The sequence below is a fragment of the Ruditapes philippinarum genome, unplaced genomic scaffold (genome assembly GCF_026571515.1).
Source record: "Ruditapes philippinarum isolate M1 unplaced genomic scaffold, ASM2657151v2 ctg2044_1_1_1_1, whole genome shotgun sequence".
Lineage (NCBI taxonomy): Eukaryota > Metazoa > Mollusca > Bivalvia > Venerida > Veneridae > Ruditapes > Ruditapes philippinarum.
The window spans coordinates 193118-211614 of record NW_026863766.1 but is presented as its reverse complement, the minus strand read 5'-3'; positions in this window follow the sequence as shown (position 1 = coordinate 211614).

Genomic DNA, 18497 nt, shown 5'->3' with positions numbered 1-18497 from the left:
TGGTCGACCTATAAATGATAATCCTGTACACATACTTTTAGTAGATTGTCGTGAAATGCATTTATCATTCAAGTGTTCCTAGATTATATGTGCTCCTCTAGGCTCTTTACAATAGCGTTGTAACATAGTATTCTTCTTGGATATCAAATGCAGACATTAACATTAATTTTGCGTTTTTAGATGTCAGTATTAACAGTCTTAAAATTGTTTAAAAAAATCTTTTTCTTTCTATCTTTCTGTTGTTTACAGTAATATTTGACCATCTCATATTTCCATGTATTTCTGTCAAAATGAGTCCATTCTCTGCAAATAACAATATATTTGTGATATGGATCAAGAGCAATTATATGTGTTTTTAAATTGTTTGTTTTATAAAAAAAAACAAATTCAATTATTTTGCAGGATCACGTAAATAAAATTTGTATCCAAATATAATGTATTTACTGTTTACAAATAATATCTCTGTGTGCTGTAATTTTTCACATATACTCGACATTTCAAAAGAACATTCAAATTAATGTATATGAAAATTTGCAAAAGCTACAAGATTTCCGGTAATTTATCTTTTTTATCTCATAAAAACATATTCGTGGTTTGGTTTTTTTCCAGAAAGTTTTCACAGACAGGGTTTTTGGAATTTTTGGGTTTTGTGAGTAATTTGTAAATTTTTTTTTCAGTTCCTTATTTTCAAAAAGAAGGAAAAAGAAAAAATTTTCCTTTTATGAAACTAAAATATAATTTTGAAAATGTTTGCCCGGGAATAAAACGACAAAAAAAATTTGGGTTTCCCCTTTTCTTTTTGGGGTTTTAAATTATAAAGCCCAATTATTGTCTAGAAAGGGGGTAACTTTTTACAAGAAAATTTTATGGGGAAGAACTAAGTTTAAATTTGGAGTTGCTTTTTTTAAAAAAAAAAAAACTGAAAAAAGTTTGAGAAAATTTAAATTGTTTCCATTTTTAACATTTGTGGATTAAATTTTACTCCTTTATACAGTTTATTAACACTGCTCAACAACCTCTTAAATAGTGTTAGCATGATTTTGTCCACAGTCAGCAAAAGAACAGACAAGAATGACACATTGCAGGGAAATAATCGCTACGTAAGTACAAGGACATGTATATAGTATTTAATATTTATTTTTTATATTTAATCAATGCCTTGTGATGCTTATAACGGGAATATACACGTATGGTTTGTAATTGAAATTAGTGAGCTTTAAATATAATGCTTTATTGTTAATTGTTATTTTTATGTTATTTAAAGCACTCATTTTAGAAAACGTGTAATTATTGTAATAATGCAATTTTATTACTTTTTCTTAACCTTTTGTTATAATTAATGAATTGATAGTGGACTATAAATTTATGTCTGTTAAGAACAAGTAAAATAATACATTTGATCGACAAGAAAGCATTTTCATCCTATTATAAATTTTTACGAGACATATTTTGGAAACTAAAATGTAAACACATAATCAATATTAATACACGTTACAACATAAATAATCATTAACATATATACATACATCCATCAGACGCACTCATAAACAACCCCTTATGTTCTTTTAATTTGTAACATACATTGACATATAAGAAGTGAGAACGAAAATTTCGAGGGTTCAAAGGTAAAAGGTAATAACTGCCATTTTCAAAGTTTCGAGAAAAACGCAAAAAACATATGTTTTTAATACAACTTTATTTTCCGTAATATTGTTATAACAATTTTGATTCTCCCATATTTGTTGACTACATAAGATCATATTTTGTTTAGTTTACATTGCTTGGTGCTGATAAAACACTGTAATTATGTTTTGTTTTAAAGTTCTAAGATCAAAATAATATCATTTTACAGAAGTAAAAGGTAATAAATGTACTTAGATCCTGTCAAGACTACAAGTTTGAGCGGTAAAAGGTAATTTATTAATTATGTCCTTACTTTGAAGAACCTTACGTAATGTAATTAACACACATGCACATTAATACTCGTACACAAAATTGACAATTTTCATTCATAGAAATATGAAATATGTACCTGCTCAATATTTAGATTCTACAGAAATAAATTGATAACTAAAATGTTTACGAAAATATGCACTAAAATCTAAGTCTACAAATTTTCATTTATTTTGAATGTTCTCTGGTATATAATCGAACTGAAGTCAAACAGACCCCAGCCATCAGCAATTTAGGATATTAGTGACCCATATCATAGTTAAGTAAATAAAGACTACTGTTTCATGTCACAAAATGTGAATGCTTGTCATTAATTATTCCATGAAGTTCACTCATCTTCTTCACTCTCACTAACAGTTTGTCTTTTATAGATTTGCTACATGGCAATGACTCGTAATATGATTTGTATGACTTCGGAATTGTCCCAGAGGCAACAAGTGACATCAAATCAGCTTTTTTTGCAGCATATATTGAAAGTTTCTCTGTATAAGCCTTTCTTGGAGCCTTAAGAGACTTTTCTTTGCTTCTGCTCTTCTTCTGCATTAAAGGAATAAGAATGGATGGATTGATGTCTGTCTAATATAAATATTCATCATTTAAAAAGAGGAACCATGACAGTTTTCCTATTGACATCAACCCTATAAGAGAGAAATTCGTGTTTAAAGACACTATTTTTTACTTGAGAAATAAGTTCATGGGCGCCGCCATTTTGGCGTTCTGTCATTCTCGCGAGACAGACGAGACCGAGATTGTGACGTGTTATACCCACTTCCGGTATAGGTGTACACGCTGGTACAACTGAAACATATCTTGATGAAGAACTTATTAATTTTATTGCGTACATTATATATTATTAATGAAAACATATGGAACTGAATTGCTTTAATTAATTAATTGAAGACGCTGCGACATTAATTATCATTTGTCCGATATTCAAGCTTGCTGATGATCCCACCACATGATTTAAGCAATGACTGCTTAATTTTCAAAGATAAACCATAAATTTACTTTGGGTACTATGAGAAACTTCTTCAAATTGACGATATGTCCTTTTATTTTATACTTAATTTTCGCTAGATAAGCTGTCCAAATAGGGTACATCGCCGGTCATGTATCTTTTTTCAGGTAAAATATCAACTAAATCCAATATGCTGAGGACGCGATTTTCCGCCATTGACGCTAAAAATGAGAAAGGCGCAGGAAAATCGGGTCTATCGTATGAAAACAAAACTGTCCGTAAAGTTATTTAGGCACCCAGTCAAAACTGGTACCAACAGCAACAGCTACTAAGGTTGCCCATTCCCCTATAATTACGCATATTCTCGGGTTTATCCAGTTCCCTAAAGCTGTTTTCCACGTTATCTACTTACCGAATTCCTTTCATCGACAGATACGTATTTCTACTACCGTAAATTTAATCCAATAAAACAAAAAATCATAAATCTTCTTAATATTTAAAATGATTATTGGTAACTGAAAAAAAATGTGTTGCTATTTTATGACATGCTGTAATTTACTACAGTATAATTTGACAGGTGTGGAACCGAATTCCCCTTAAGGTCATTCAGTTCACTGATGAAGCGTAAAAAATAGATGTCTATTTCGTCATTAGAATAACCAATCAGGGCAACATTGTGCATGATCAAAAGGTCTGTCGGCACAGAAGCATACAAGGAGCAATAAAAAATCGTCAGTACACAGTGTGACAGGAGCATTTGGTGCAAATTAGGAACAATTAAAATGGACAATGCGCAGTATTAGACATAAGTATTAAGAACCAGCAATTGTGTGAATAAATTATGCAAATTAGATTTTTGAGCAGCCAATAAAAATGATTTGCCTGCAGTTAATATTAGGCTACGATTACGATGCGCAGCATCATACGTTGACAGACATGTTAACAATTTACTTTTCAAAAGAGTTGCTTATATTTTTGAAATGTGTACATCAATTATAACATATGTTCACACCTTTAAATTTGAATGTCAGAATCAAACTGCAAAAAATTAATTATATGTACTACTAAGAACACGCTTTAGTACAATGTAAGTAGGGTTTTTATAATGGAAGTGGCTAGCGTACGGGCCCGTACAGCTAGCAAAAAGTTTTAGCCGTACGTGAGTCACGTACGACTAGCAAGGACACGCTGTATTGGCTAGCCGTACGGCACTTTTCAAAATTTTACGGAAGTCGAAAATGCATATGTTATTTTACGACTTTAAGCGAGGATTTTAACCAAGAAACAGCATTAATTGTCTTTGGATGTTAACTTTTTAGAGATTAATCGCCTTGATCGCTATATATATACATATTTGTCATCGCAAGATGTCGAGCAAAAATAGCCTTTGCTTGCATTTACACCAATTGAAATTGTTTACAAATTTTTGATAATAATCTTTTTTGTTACATTAAGTTTAATTTTCGACACCTTTTATATGAAAAAAAAAACAAACACTGAAAATTATTGTTGTTAGGCTCTTGATAATTGCGACAATTACCGACGGTACTGTATAGAAGTTTGCCCATCAAGGAAAGTTTGCATGTTCCGTGCAAGGCATTCTAAAATTCTATTGTCAGTCCCTGGATAGGTTTTAATTAAGGCTAATTAATTGATTGACTGTGCTTTTATGTTCGATATTTATCTACTGTTTTGAAAATTATATAATTATTTTTGCATTTCACCGTTTGTTTTTTTTTTCATTTTTTTTTTCATTCAATGATCTTTTTATTTATTTATTCCACTCCGATCATTTTTTATTCGATCCATGTGCTTAAAATTAACAAAAATGATTTAATAATTCATACAATTTTATAACGTTCGACTTCCATATAATTTTGAAAATTGCCGTACGGCTAGACAATACAGTGCCTCCTGGCTAGTCGTTCGTGACTCACGTACGGCTAGAACTTTTGGCTAGCCGTACGTTTCTTTATTTTTTATAATTATATTTTTTTTTTGACATTGTTACGTATTTTGAACCATAAAAAATCTCCTCTACACCTCCTGTGAAAATTAAATTGTCTGATCAATACTTCATTATATTAGTATTTCCTTACGATTCAACTAGATTTATCATGAATCTAAAGATGTGGGGAAATGACATCACGCGCACCTGTTTTTATACGGCCAATACACAAACATGGCCGCGCTTACCGATTTGTAGAAATCGGTGATTTAGAGATTTAAATTTTGTTATCATTTGTTTAATATTATTATTTGGCGGCAGAAAATTTGCAGACTTATTTTTTATAGTATTCTTTTTCTGAAATCAAGTTTTTATTCTAACCTTGTCTTTCCCTTTAACCTAACTTCCTTGAACTCACTAACATCATAAACCATAGTTCACAAAAATACTGTATTATTTCATTTCTTTGTCTTTACGACCTTGAATCCATTTTATATTCAGCCAATTAACACGTTCTCCATCAACGAGCCAAAGTTTTGTTCTTTGTACAACTTGTAATCTAGTATGTCAGTGTATTTTATTAGAACGACAATATATGGTTGCTTCCGGCGAGCTAATGATAAATTATAACTGTTTCCCACTGAGATGGAACATGTACTTTTGTGAGGCTTTTTGCATGCTCGATAGATGCATGTATGGAATCACATTCCATTTCTGAATGAGTAAAATTGTGGTTTATACACTTGTTGTGAGGAATATACAGGACACAGTGAACTAAGCAACTTGCAACAAACTGATTGCGATTCTGTCCCCAACATGTATCACTGTATAATGTCACTTCTTCAATAACAGATGTCTTACTTGCATCAGAAGTAACATACAAGTACACACAAGTTCCTACTTCGCACGAGCCTCGTTTCCCCCATGTCTCATCCCAAAGATAACAAGTCCCGTTACCATTTCCCAGTTCATAGAATGACAAATTGTAACAACACAGTTTCCTTTTGTAATAAAGTTCACCAATTAAAGGGATATTCAGGGAAAATAATGACAAAAATATTAAAATGATCTTATGCACTCGAATAAGGCTAAAATGACGTTTCTTGAAGTATCAGCATTAATTTCTGTTTGAATTTTATATATTTTGGGTTTGAAACGTAAATATATCTGTATATGTTGAACCAAATTTAGACGCCAATAGAATCACCAAGTCTGGTGACTTGAACAAACCTTTTAAGTTACAATAACAGATATTTTGGATATTGTATATTGAAACAAGTCTAAGTCATTCTTTGACATGTTCTTTTACGTTTCCAGAGTTCACTTTGACAAATATTGCGAATCATAGCGCTTTAACCTGACCCACGCGGGTCAAGTTAGGAAACCACCATTTTATTCTTTATATGGAGAAAAGTTTTGTTCCATTGACTGTCTAATATATTCATTTTAAGGGCATTTACAAAAAAATGAATGAAAAATTCAAAACCAAGAAATGAAACATTTGCCTGTGTATCCCTTTAAACTGCATGGTGTTTGGCGATATAGTCTGGATATCAAATGCCGACTTTGGATCTTTCTTTGCCCGTTCTTTATCGGCTGATTTTTCCATTATAGCATTGTTTTTTCTTTCTGTGTGTACCTGATATTTTGCTTTTGTTGCCTCATCTAGTCTATCTTCTATTCTCCAAGTGCCATACAGATTGCAGAGTGGACATTGATCTTTCTTAGGATGGAAGAAAGACAAGTTATATTCTGTACAGAAAATGTTTCTGTACACAGCCTCTGAAACACACCTTCTATTTTGTCCTTTGCATTTTTCTACATTTCTACGAATTTGAAATAGTTCTTTGTTTTCTTCTCTGTTTAGATACCTTCTCTGGTTCTTTATTGGCAACATGGAAACAAATGAATTGCCTCTGACATTTGTAATCACCCATTGACCAGTATGTACTGAATATTTTCTCTCTTTCATCTTCGGTTATATTCTAGCTGCATTTAAATCTACAAGATAAATTTCTTGGAAAAAGAGATAACAAATAGTGCCTGTGAACTGTATGAATGCCGTATTCTGTCAGAGGAAAAAGGTAATAAAATCAGTTATAACCCTTTTCCACTACAGATTCTTCACAACATGTGGAACAACAAGTAAACAACAGGTAATAAGTACACTTAGAACCTTTTACCCCTACATAATTTGTAGAAAAGAAGTTATCACAAAGTACTTTTTAAAGTTTTGCCCTTATATGGATTGAATATTTATATAATATTTTCGCCAAACATAAAGGACAATAAGTACATTATAAAAAACATAAAAAGTCGATTTCAGCAAAAATGGCAGTTATAACCTTTTACCTTTGAACCCTCGATTTGATCCGTGAAGTTTAAAAAACGATTTGATTCCAGGGTCTCAAGTATATCCAGTCAAATAAAATATTTAATCCAACATCTGTCATTAGTTTCGTCTTTGGTCACTTACATATTAATTCACATTTTGCTTTTTCGTTTGAGTTAAATGTTGACACCTCATTTAGCTATTGATATAAGAGTAACTCTTGGCAAATTAATTTTTTAGATTAAAGACATTATGTTATAGAAGAGCATTTATATTCATAGCAGTTTCATTATTTTATACAAATATGTTTGACTTTTGTTTTTCAAATCATTTTCGTCAGTATTGTCAAGGTTTTGCATTTCAAGTTATACTGGAATTTGCATCATTTATTTGTGTGGTGATCCGCTATGTTAAACTGACATATTTGTACGAAAACTAAGCCATAAGTTCTTTAACATCATAATCTTTGATATTTTGTAGAATTTATTGTTCATTCACCTTTTTGTTTTTGAACTGTACTGTATTGTTAATGCCATCTTGAGAAAGATTTTCTGTCGTGTTATTGTCGTGACATTTCATTGATAAAATGGTTTCCAGGTTAATTGTTGTAAGATAAGTACATAGAAAAGAAATTCCATTATCTTGTGTTGTTATTACTTATTGTTAAACCATTACTTGAATGATATTTTCATTGATGAAAGCTATTAACAAAAGTGTAAACAGTTTTTAATGATGTCGAACTATTGTGGATAAGGTAATGTTACATTTTCATCTTAGCAACAACGGTCTATCAGAAAAGAAAAAATGTAAATGTCATAAACAGCAAAACTGTCAAGATAAGAATGACTCAACATTTGATAGTATATTACATTCCCTATATATTTTCCTGGATTTCCTTACAATGAATATAGTTTACTTTGATTGGCACCTGACAATATCTTACTTAATATTTCTTCGATATTGCACAAGAGTTCAATTAAGAATATAATTGTTTGACTTTTTAGCAATTGAATTCTCAGCAACACCCTTTTACTTTTTTGTAAGATAAAGTATATTCACCATTTGAATGTTAATAGTTCATTTCAATCATATAGATCATAATACTATCGAAATGATATATGATATGCTATGACCAGTTCAAAAGAATAAACTACGACATTCAGGATACTATAAATAAATCTCTAATTTTCAACAAGAAGCGGAAAACTGAATGTTATTCAAAACAAACTGCAAGTGCAGCAATTAGGTACGAATACTCAAGAACATACAATAACATTATATTTTTTATTATCATAATCTCAACCTAGTATTATCCTACAAAATAAAGTAATACAAACTCTAAATTTGCATTGTATGAAACCTTTGTTAAACAGCCACTGTTGTGATACTTTTCCCGAAGATTCCAGGACATTTAAGTTGCTACTGTTATTGTGTCCCACCTGTTACATTTTTCTTCCTTATAAGCTAAAAATAAAATCGTATTCGTGAAATGAGATGGTTCAGTAATTGTCCCAATAACAGTAAACTTTTATATAAAGCAATGCATATTTTAAAGCATAATAAAAAAAACAATGTCTAATTGTATTAATCAGCTGATCAAGTTTTATTTTGTAAATTGTGCAGTCTTGTTAAGGTACAAGATGGTATTACGTTAATAAAAATATATCACATCAATCACTTACATCGCTTGATTTAGTATAATGTATTTCAAATTATATGTTTTGGAAAATTAAAATTGACTGCTTATCTCAATGACAATCACACACTGTATCATTCAGATGCTTTGTAATGAAGCAGAATGGCCAATGGCATTCATGTTCAAATAAGTACGCACATATGCCTACATTTTGTAATGTTAATAGCCGGATAAGCTTTTATTTGATCATTTATTTAAAGTCATTTGATGACCAGAGGCATGCATAATAGACCGGGAAACCGGAAGTGTAGGTCATTTAACTTATTGACCGACTAAATATCTAACTTAACATCTACTTGAAGAGAAGTTTATGTTTAATTTACTTTACGACTAGTTTAACATGAAGCTCAATTAATTTATTTTGCAGACTTGCATTGAAACAGTTTGATTTATTGAAATATCGCTAGAGGACCAATCGAACAGTAATACATGTATATCGTGCTTTATACTTAAACATTATGAAAGTTAAATAAATGATTTATTGACCCACCTTCGTATTTTGTCGTGACATCATGGGTATTTTTCCCATTTCAAACGTTAACAATAATACTAAAGGCAACATTTATCTAACTGTCAGCCGGAAAGAAATGATTTGTAGTAGAAATTCATCTAAACCGAAACATTTTTTTTCTTTTTTTTATTCTAAAGGGCGTGTGTGTGAAATTCCTGTAAAATGTTTGGTAAGTTCTGATAACATTTGAACATATAACTATTACGCACACTTACGTTAGCAATGTGAAAGGAAACTCCATTAATTTCGCGCCCACTTTCTGTCTGAGCTACTACTTAAATGATCTTTATTTTGTCTAATAATAAGCCTTCTGTAGAGCTCCTAAACAGGTTTTCCAATTCTACTTTTGTTTAAGATGATAGGATAAAGTATAATTACATTCATACGTAAAGCCGTGGGTCACTGAATTACGTGTAACAAATGACTCAATACAAAATTGCGCTTCATGCGATTGCGAGCTAAACAAACTAAAACTGTTGTTAAAAGTGTCTTTTTACATAACGCTCTTGATTTATGTCATAAAGTTACATTTTTGCCTCCCTAGAGTACATTCATAAATGATATGTGAAATGTCATTTCATACAAAAGCCATACAAAACTATAAAAGTATTAATGTTTTATCTATCACCATCTTGAATTATGATTTGTCTAACCATATCAAGCCTATCATTATCATCATTATTTATTATACATGTTTTGTGAAGAAATATAAGACCAGCAATGACCGAACTAACGCGTTCGTTGACATAAGTCAATCAGCCAGTTTGCTTGCACCTTGAATAATGCGAATTAAGAATGACAGGACATGTCACATACTGATTTAAATGATATTTTTTCAAGTTCTCTAATCACATGGATCATACCGGATCCCAAAACAAAATCTTTACCTTATATCATAAAATTCTGAAAATTAACGTCTGTTCATGAAAAAGTAATAAGTTGCAACATCTCTCACGTCTTCTGGCATTGGCTTTAGCGGTATTTAATCAAAACAAAGGTGATGGAATCAATGATCGAGGAGGACCAGAAAAATTAATTGAAGTACGGGGCAATGTTTTACAGCCGCCCCATGGCTCAAAATATTTCAACATATTTCACGCAACCTAGCATCGACTTAGGTGGTATTCAATTTTCAACAGTATAAGTGTACATGAAAATTCGAATAATGATATTGAGGAAACAAATTCTGTCATAAGTGGTCTCCATATTAAGGACAAATGTTATAATTCTAGTATGTCATTGTTGATTTCTATGTAGAATAAACTTTTCACAAGAAAATTCATTATATTTTTTAAGTGGAAGATGCATAATGTACAAAACTAGAGAATTCAAGAATCTTTACAAGTAATCTTGTTTCAGAAACTGCTTAAGATTATATGACAATCTAAACGTGAAAACGTTTCAGAAAGTTCCTTCATATTATTTTACTAATTGTGTAAAATTGTAACTAAAATAAAGAAAAACGGAATCCCTAAAGAACGCACAAAATGACAAATTGAAAATATTACAGGCTCCGTTTGGTTGAAGACAACTGTTTCCCTCACAGCGTTAGCCCAAAAATGTGTTGTTGTTGTTTGTTCAGTGCATTTCAGCATCGCATTCTATTTTCCGACATTGTATTTCATGCACAATTCGAATATTTCGCTCCTGAGGTGCAATTTAGCATTTGATTGCATGATTGAAATTCTTTCGTAATGTCCCATGTGGTATTCTAACTGGTATCATATGACGTAATGTAACGAAAAGCATTGATATGTTTTAGCGCTAGGAATTATAGAATAATTAATCCAAAGTTCATATGAAAGATTCAGTCTTAGAGATGATTCAATGAATATATCATTTTCTTGCATATGAGACTGATGTTTCTATTAGTGTTACCCATGCTGGAAATTTCATCTAGGGTGCCAGATGAGTTGCTGCTATACAGTGGCATGCTTAGGATGGCGTAATGTCGCCGTTATGAATGAAGTTGTAATTTCAAGCGCTGTTGTAAGAAAACATTTACGGGTGTAATGACATACATTGCCATGGAAAATTGTTTTATAAATGTAAAGAATTTAAATATTTATTATGGTAGAATATGCAAGATTTTTTTTAATATCTGGAATATCCAACTGATCTGAACCGCAATATATGACAGATATTATTATTTCACAATTTAATTGGATAATTATCAATGCCAGTCTTTATATGGAAAACTTTTATTATTCTAAGAATTGTTTTTTAACGAATAATTTAATCGCCACATACGAAAAGCAGACTATTTAGATGTTTGTTTGTAATTGCTCATCTTTTCGTTTATTCTTTAAAAAAAGAGTGTAATCCCAGTAGATACAAAGATATTGGAGTTGTTGTACTTTTCTTTATTAAACCGTTTTTCAAATACAGAATTTATTCAAATGAGTTTTCGTTTTATTTTCTGATCCTAAAATGTACATCTAAAATTTGTTATGTCAGCATTTATTTTGTTATCATTAGTAGAAGCCATATTTATGATTATTATGTAAGGCAATCACGAGATGTAGCAGGTGGCGTATTAGAATACGATTTCCTATTTTCATGGCTTATAGGACATTAAACAAGTTTTAAATTTTAATAACATCATAATAAGCACACGATATAGGACAATTTCAAACTTTTATAAAATGAGCTTCATCGTTCGGAAAACTCTTACAGTACAATATTGCTCGTCATGAATTTTATATAGAAGTCATTATTTCATTTATACATGTCAACCGTTATATGCACGCCTAAGTGATCCAAATCCGTGCTTTGCGTTAAATCAAAATTTAAATCTTCATTTTCAAATTACTGGTTGCATTTTTTTGCCAAACAAATACACTAGTTTAAATCTCTGTTACATTTAAGTTATAACTATTTTTTTAACAAGGAATACGTTGAATGAAGAATAATGTGATTGTTACCAAATACATCTCTGGATGGCATATTGAATAAATTATTTCTAAGGGAGTATGCTAACAGCTGTAAAAAATAATTGTATCACTAAAGCAAAATATTTAGAGAGTTAATTGATGTTTTAATACATGTAGTAGCAAGTGCAGTTGTGACGTTGTGATATAATCTGCGTTCGAAAAACAATAGCGAACATCCTATTTGCTTTTGTCTGTATCACTTTTAAGAGCAACACTCCTTTCAGCTTTAAAAAATTGTTAATTTTGAAACATGTTTTGATATAAATTTCCTCTTTTTTGCAGTAGGGACATACATGTAAATGAAAGAGGCTCGGAGATCCCGCACTATATTTGACTGATTATTTAATTCTAATACGATTCATTTACATACAACGTAATTAAATACGAAATTAGCAATGTTATATTGATTAAAGGGTATAACGCTTTATTTAACAAAATGAAGCAATACGACTGTAAAATTGTGTTGTTTCCTGAATATTATCGATTCTTGAAAGAGTCGTTAGAAAGAATTGTAACATAGAATGTCTCTGTACAAGAGTACTCTTTGTAAATGAAATTAAATGTTTCGGAGCAAACTGTTTTTTCGTTCTCTATTTAATAGATTAACCAATTATCTCTGTTGCACTTGTATTTCAGAACTATGCTTTTTTCAATATTAAAAAAAACAAAAACGTTTTGTACACGGCAATCATTTGATGCAGAACCATGCATTTGAAAGCTTTTCCATTCAACATCTCAATTTACAACGATTACATACGATAACCAGCTTATTAAAATTAGGATAGCTTCGGATTCACTTTTTCGAATCCTAGGGCAAGGCGTGATTTCTCCGTGACATTTGATTTTGTGCGACATGCATCTCTCATCGCTGATTCAGAAATCATTTAGGATTAGTTGTTGGCAATGTGTGGAATTAAAATTAAGTAAGTATCAAAAGTGTTGCAAAACACATAAACATACCAAACTTTTAATTAGATATATGTATTTGGAAAGGTTTCTTTTTATTATTCACCACATGGTACTTCCAGAAATGTTTTAATACAGTCAAAATGCCAGCTTCATTGTCTGCTATATGGAAATGACTAAAGGAATTCAAAGTACATAGCAAATATTTCAAAAGGAACTTGAAAGTTACAAAGTGAATATCTGAATCTAAAAACCTTGTTCTCTAAAACCAAAACTCTTTTGCATGATACCTTTCATTGGAGGACGAAACTTTTGTAGAATTAATAAATTGTATCTGGCACATATACGTAAACCCGTGAGACAAAATACCAGTAAATGTAGCTTCTGATATAAGAAGTATAATTTCGTCTGGAAAGAAAACTTTGACACAATTAAAGCCATTCTTTAGAACAAGCGAGAGTTCTTAAATTGCCTATGATATTGTGTACCGTCTTATTGCAATCATTGTCTCGGAGTTCTTTATTACTGAAAGAAATCCCTGTTGAATAAATGTTTACTATTTTGATATTTTCAGTAAATCTGTAATCTTATTATACCTGTTTGCAAGATGAGACAACAATGTCAAATTAATTTAAAGGAACTTTTTAGACTTGACAACAATGTAGCTTTTTGTTAATTGTATGAAATTAAGATGGTACGCTGTCAGTGACGACAAGGCTATTTCGTCACTTGTTACTATGATCATTAATATAGAAATACATGATCATCTAAAGTGCTATCACATCGTTTTTATCTATAATATATGCTGTGTTGGCAACAGTGTATCAATCTTTTATCTATTTAACTTAAAGATACGTTCAAAAGGACTTCGAGCCATGACCTCAAAAAGATTCATTTCAAAATCACTATTTTAATTGCTTAATTATATTTCGTTATCAAATAACGAAACACATGTATGTTTCTCTTTAATATTGACTTTTGTTGCTTAGGTTTTCTATTTAAGTTTATGTCACCTACATTGAGCTCATACATGATGATATCTTTTTAAAGTCTGACATAAAGCGTTGTCGATGAATTAACATTCTTGTGAATTTGACTTTACAAATTTGTTTTGCTCTATATTATCTATGCTTAGTTAAAGTACATCACGACCCAGGAAATGCCATAAATGTTGCGCCCGCTGATATATAATAAGTTTGATGTAAGCAACACAGTATAATTCTGTCTATAAAATAATTTTCCTTTCTACATGCTTTCAGTCAATGTATCAATCAAGGGTTATTTTGCACTGCAGCCTAGATTATAAAAGTGACAAGATAGTGTGGTCCTCTAAGATAATACCGAACGCATTTAAACGCAGCCATTTTTGGGGAAATTTAATACAGGCATTTGCTTTCGTTTAGATGTCAGTTTAACAAGTTTACAAAATTCGTTTCGAAAAACTGGATTTTGGTATAAATAATTTGAATGAAATTTGACCATCACATATTTACATATATTGCTGTCTAAATATGTTCATAAGCTAATAATTGGCATTTATGTTCAATAATGAATTTATCAGCATTTGCCAAATTCGTGCTGATATTTAACAGCAAGAAAGGCAATGATTGTTCTTACAAAAAAAAAACTTACTAATAATCAGTTCTAACAGAACACACAAATGCTGACTTTTTACCGGAATGTGCATAATTTATATAAAATGTTGATTAAAAGTTTAAAGGGCCTGTTAAATGACACTTGCGTAAGTGTTTGCAATAGAAAGACAAAATGGTTGTTTTCCTGTTATAAAAATTAAAATTGTCCAACTTCTTTACTATTCTTGTCTAATCGTACGGTCACCATCGTACTGTCATCATCGTACTGTCACTATCGTACTGTCATCATCGTACTGTCACCATCTTACTGTCATCATCGTACTGTCACCATCGTACTGTCACCATCGAACTGTCACCATCGTATTGTCACCAGCTTACTGTACTGTAACTATCTTACTGTCACCGTTCTACTGTACTGTCACAATCGTACTGTCACCATCGTACTGTCACCAGCATACTGTCACCATCGTACTGTCACCATCGTACTGTCACCATCATACTGTACTGTAACTATCTTACTGTCACCGTTCTACTGTACTGTCACAATCGTACTGTCACCATCGTACTGTCACCAGTGTACTGTACTGTAACTATCTTACTGTCACCGTTCTACTGTACTGTCACAATCGTACTGTTACCATCGTATTCTCGTATTGTCACCGCCGTACTGTCGAGCTTCACCGCTCAAATGTCATCTGTTTACAAATTATTTGCAGAACTTCACAAGAGGACATTGAAATTGATGTGTATGAAAGTTCAAATCTGTGGTTAACCTAAAACATGTTGCTTTTTATCCACCAATAATTTAATTTTTTAATTTATGTTGTCTAAGATTTTCGTGGACTTAAGGATAGTTGTTTTCACAGACATGTTTTGATTTTTGAAATAAATTTGAAAGTGATATAGTAGCAGGTACTAAATGACCGAAACCGACAGTTCGTTTATCCGCATACGAAAATGTTCCTTTTTACTTGCTATAATATTGTGCATGTGATAATATTGACGAAAAGAATAATGTTATTATTCATGTTTGAAATATTAAGAAATTATTTGTCTGGAAGGAGTAACTTTAGACAATTAAATTTACGGCATAGAGACACTGAATAAATCTTGTGGCCTAATCAAAACGAAAAAGAAAAGGAAACCACTCTAGAAGTTTTGATATCTTTTTTTCTTTTCACATTTCGAAATTTGTGGATTTAGTAGCTTTTTTGTATGCAATAAAACAAAATTAGAGGCAGTATTAGAAAATGGGTATACGACCACACTGTAACCTCTGTAATATTGTTATCTTTGACATATTCAAGGTGAGTTTGTCATTTGTCATTTTGTCATTTGTCAAAATTTAGATTAAACAGCTTATTATTATAAATATCATGGCTGATTTACTTCTTATTTCCTTTCGTTATCGATCTTTTTATACAAGCAACACAATATAATTATGCTTTTAAGGTAGACCACTGCTAATGCATTACCTCCACTTTGAAGAGTATTCAAATAGGCTAGAATCACTTGTCAACTGCATTGAAACTGATGCGCGTGGGTTTAAACCCCATACGAGGCAACATTTCGTTTTCTTTTTACATTATTTATGTGTCTCTCAGATGCCTTATAGAAGGAAAAAGTGTTTGATTTCAATTATACAATGTTTAACTATTATCGGTATTTATTTGCTAAATAATGACAAATTTAATAGAAAACATTAATTTTAATTTATACCAGATATTTTCAAAGTTTAATAAAATAAAAACTACACGGTAAAAATATTTTATGTTTTGCAAAATTAACCTATATTCTTTTAAGAAAATTAAGAAAAATTTTGAAAACAGCTCCTGATTGTGGTAAATTTTAGGGATATTTTGAATAAGGCTTTTATATAAATAAATGGTAAAATAAATAATTAAAATGGATGGGTTACAGTAATATGTTTAATTACAATTATTTTGCTCATGTTATTTGTTACCTGAATGTTATGATTCGTTTCTTAACAATGAGCAACATAAACAAAATTTTTCATAATGATCATATCATAGATTATTTCGAGTTTTGACATTTCTGAAAAAAAACAACACCTCTGATAGCAAAGTTTTAGTTCAGGCATATAATTGTCCTATATTGTCATTTTTACAGTTCCTTATAGTGCCCATTGGAGTGGTCGACCTATAAATGATAATCCTGTACACAGACTTTCAGTAGATTGTCGTGAAATGCATTTATCATTCAAGTGTTCCTAGATTATATGTGCTCCTCTAGGCTCTTTACAATAGCGTTGTAACATAGTCATCTTTTTGGATATCAAATGCAGACATTATCATTAATTTTGCGCTTTAAGATGTCAGTATTAACAGTCTTAAAATTGTTTTAAAAATAATTCTTTTTTCTTTCTTTCTTTCTTTCTTTCTTTTGTTTACTGTAATATTTGATATTAAATATAAATGGCTGATTTACTTCTGTTTTCCTTTCGTTATCGATCTTTTTATACAAGCAACACATTATAATTATGCTTTAAGGTAGACCACTGCTAATGCATTACCTCCACTTTGAAGAGTATTCAAATAGGCTAGAATCACTTGTCAACTGCATTGAAACTGAGACGCGCGGGTTTAAACCCCATACGAGGCAACATTTCTTTTTCTTTTTACATTATTTACGTGTCTCTCAGATGCCTTATAGAAGGAAAAAGTGTTTGATTTCAATTATACAATGTTTAATTATTATCGGTATTTATTTGCTAAATAATGACAAATTTAATAGAAAACATTAATTTTAATTTATACCAGATAAGATATTTTTTAAGTTTAATAAAATGAAAACTACACGGTAAAAGTATTTCATAATTTGCAAGATTAACCTATATTCTTTTAAGAAAATTTTGAAAATTTTTGAAAACAGCCTCTCATTGTGGTAAATTTTAGGGATATTTTCAATCAGGCTTTTTATATAAAGAAATGGTCAAATAAATAATTAAAATGGATGGGGTACAGTTATATGTTTAAAACAATTATTTTGCTCATGTTATTTGTTACCTGAATGTAATTATTCGTTTCTTAACAATGAGCAACGGGAAAAATATTTCATAATGATCATATTATAGATTATTTCGAGTTTCCTCATTTCTGGAAAAAAACACCTCTAATAGCATAGTGTTAGTTCAGGCATATAACTGTCCTATATTGTCATTTTTACAGTTCCTTATAGTGCCCATTAGGAGTGGTCTACCTATAAATGATAATCCTGTACACAGACTTTTAGTAGATTGTCGTGAAATGCATTTATCATTCAAGTGTTCCTAGATTATATGTGCTCCTCTAGGCTCTTTACAATAGCGTTGTAACATAGTCATCTTTTTGGATATCAAATGCAGACATTATCATTAATTTTGCGCTTTAAGATGTCAGTATTTACAGTCTTAAAATTGTTTTAAAAATAATTCTTTCTTTCTTTCTTTCTTTCTTTCTTTCTTTTGTTTACTGTAATATTTGACCATCTTATATTTCCATGTATTTCTGTCAAAATGTGTCCATTCTCTGCAAATAACAATATATTTGTGATATGAATCAAGAGCAATTATATGTGTTTTTAGTTTGTTTGTTTTTATAAAAACAAATTCAATTTTTTTTGCAGGGTCACGTAAATAAAATTTGTATCCAAATATAATGTATTTA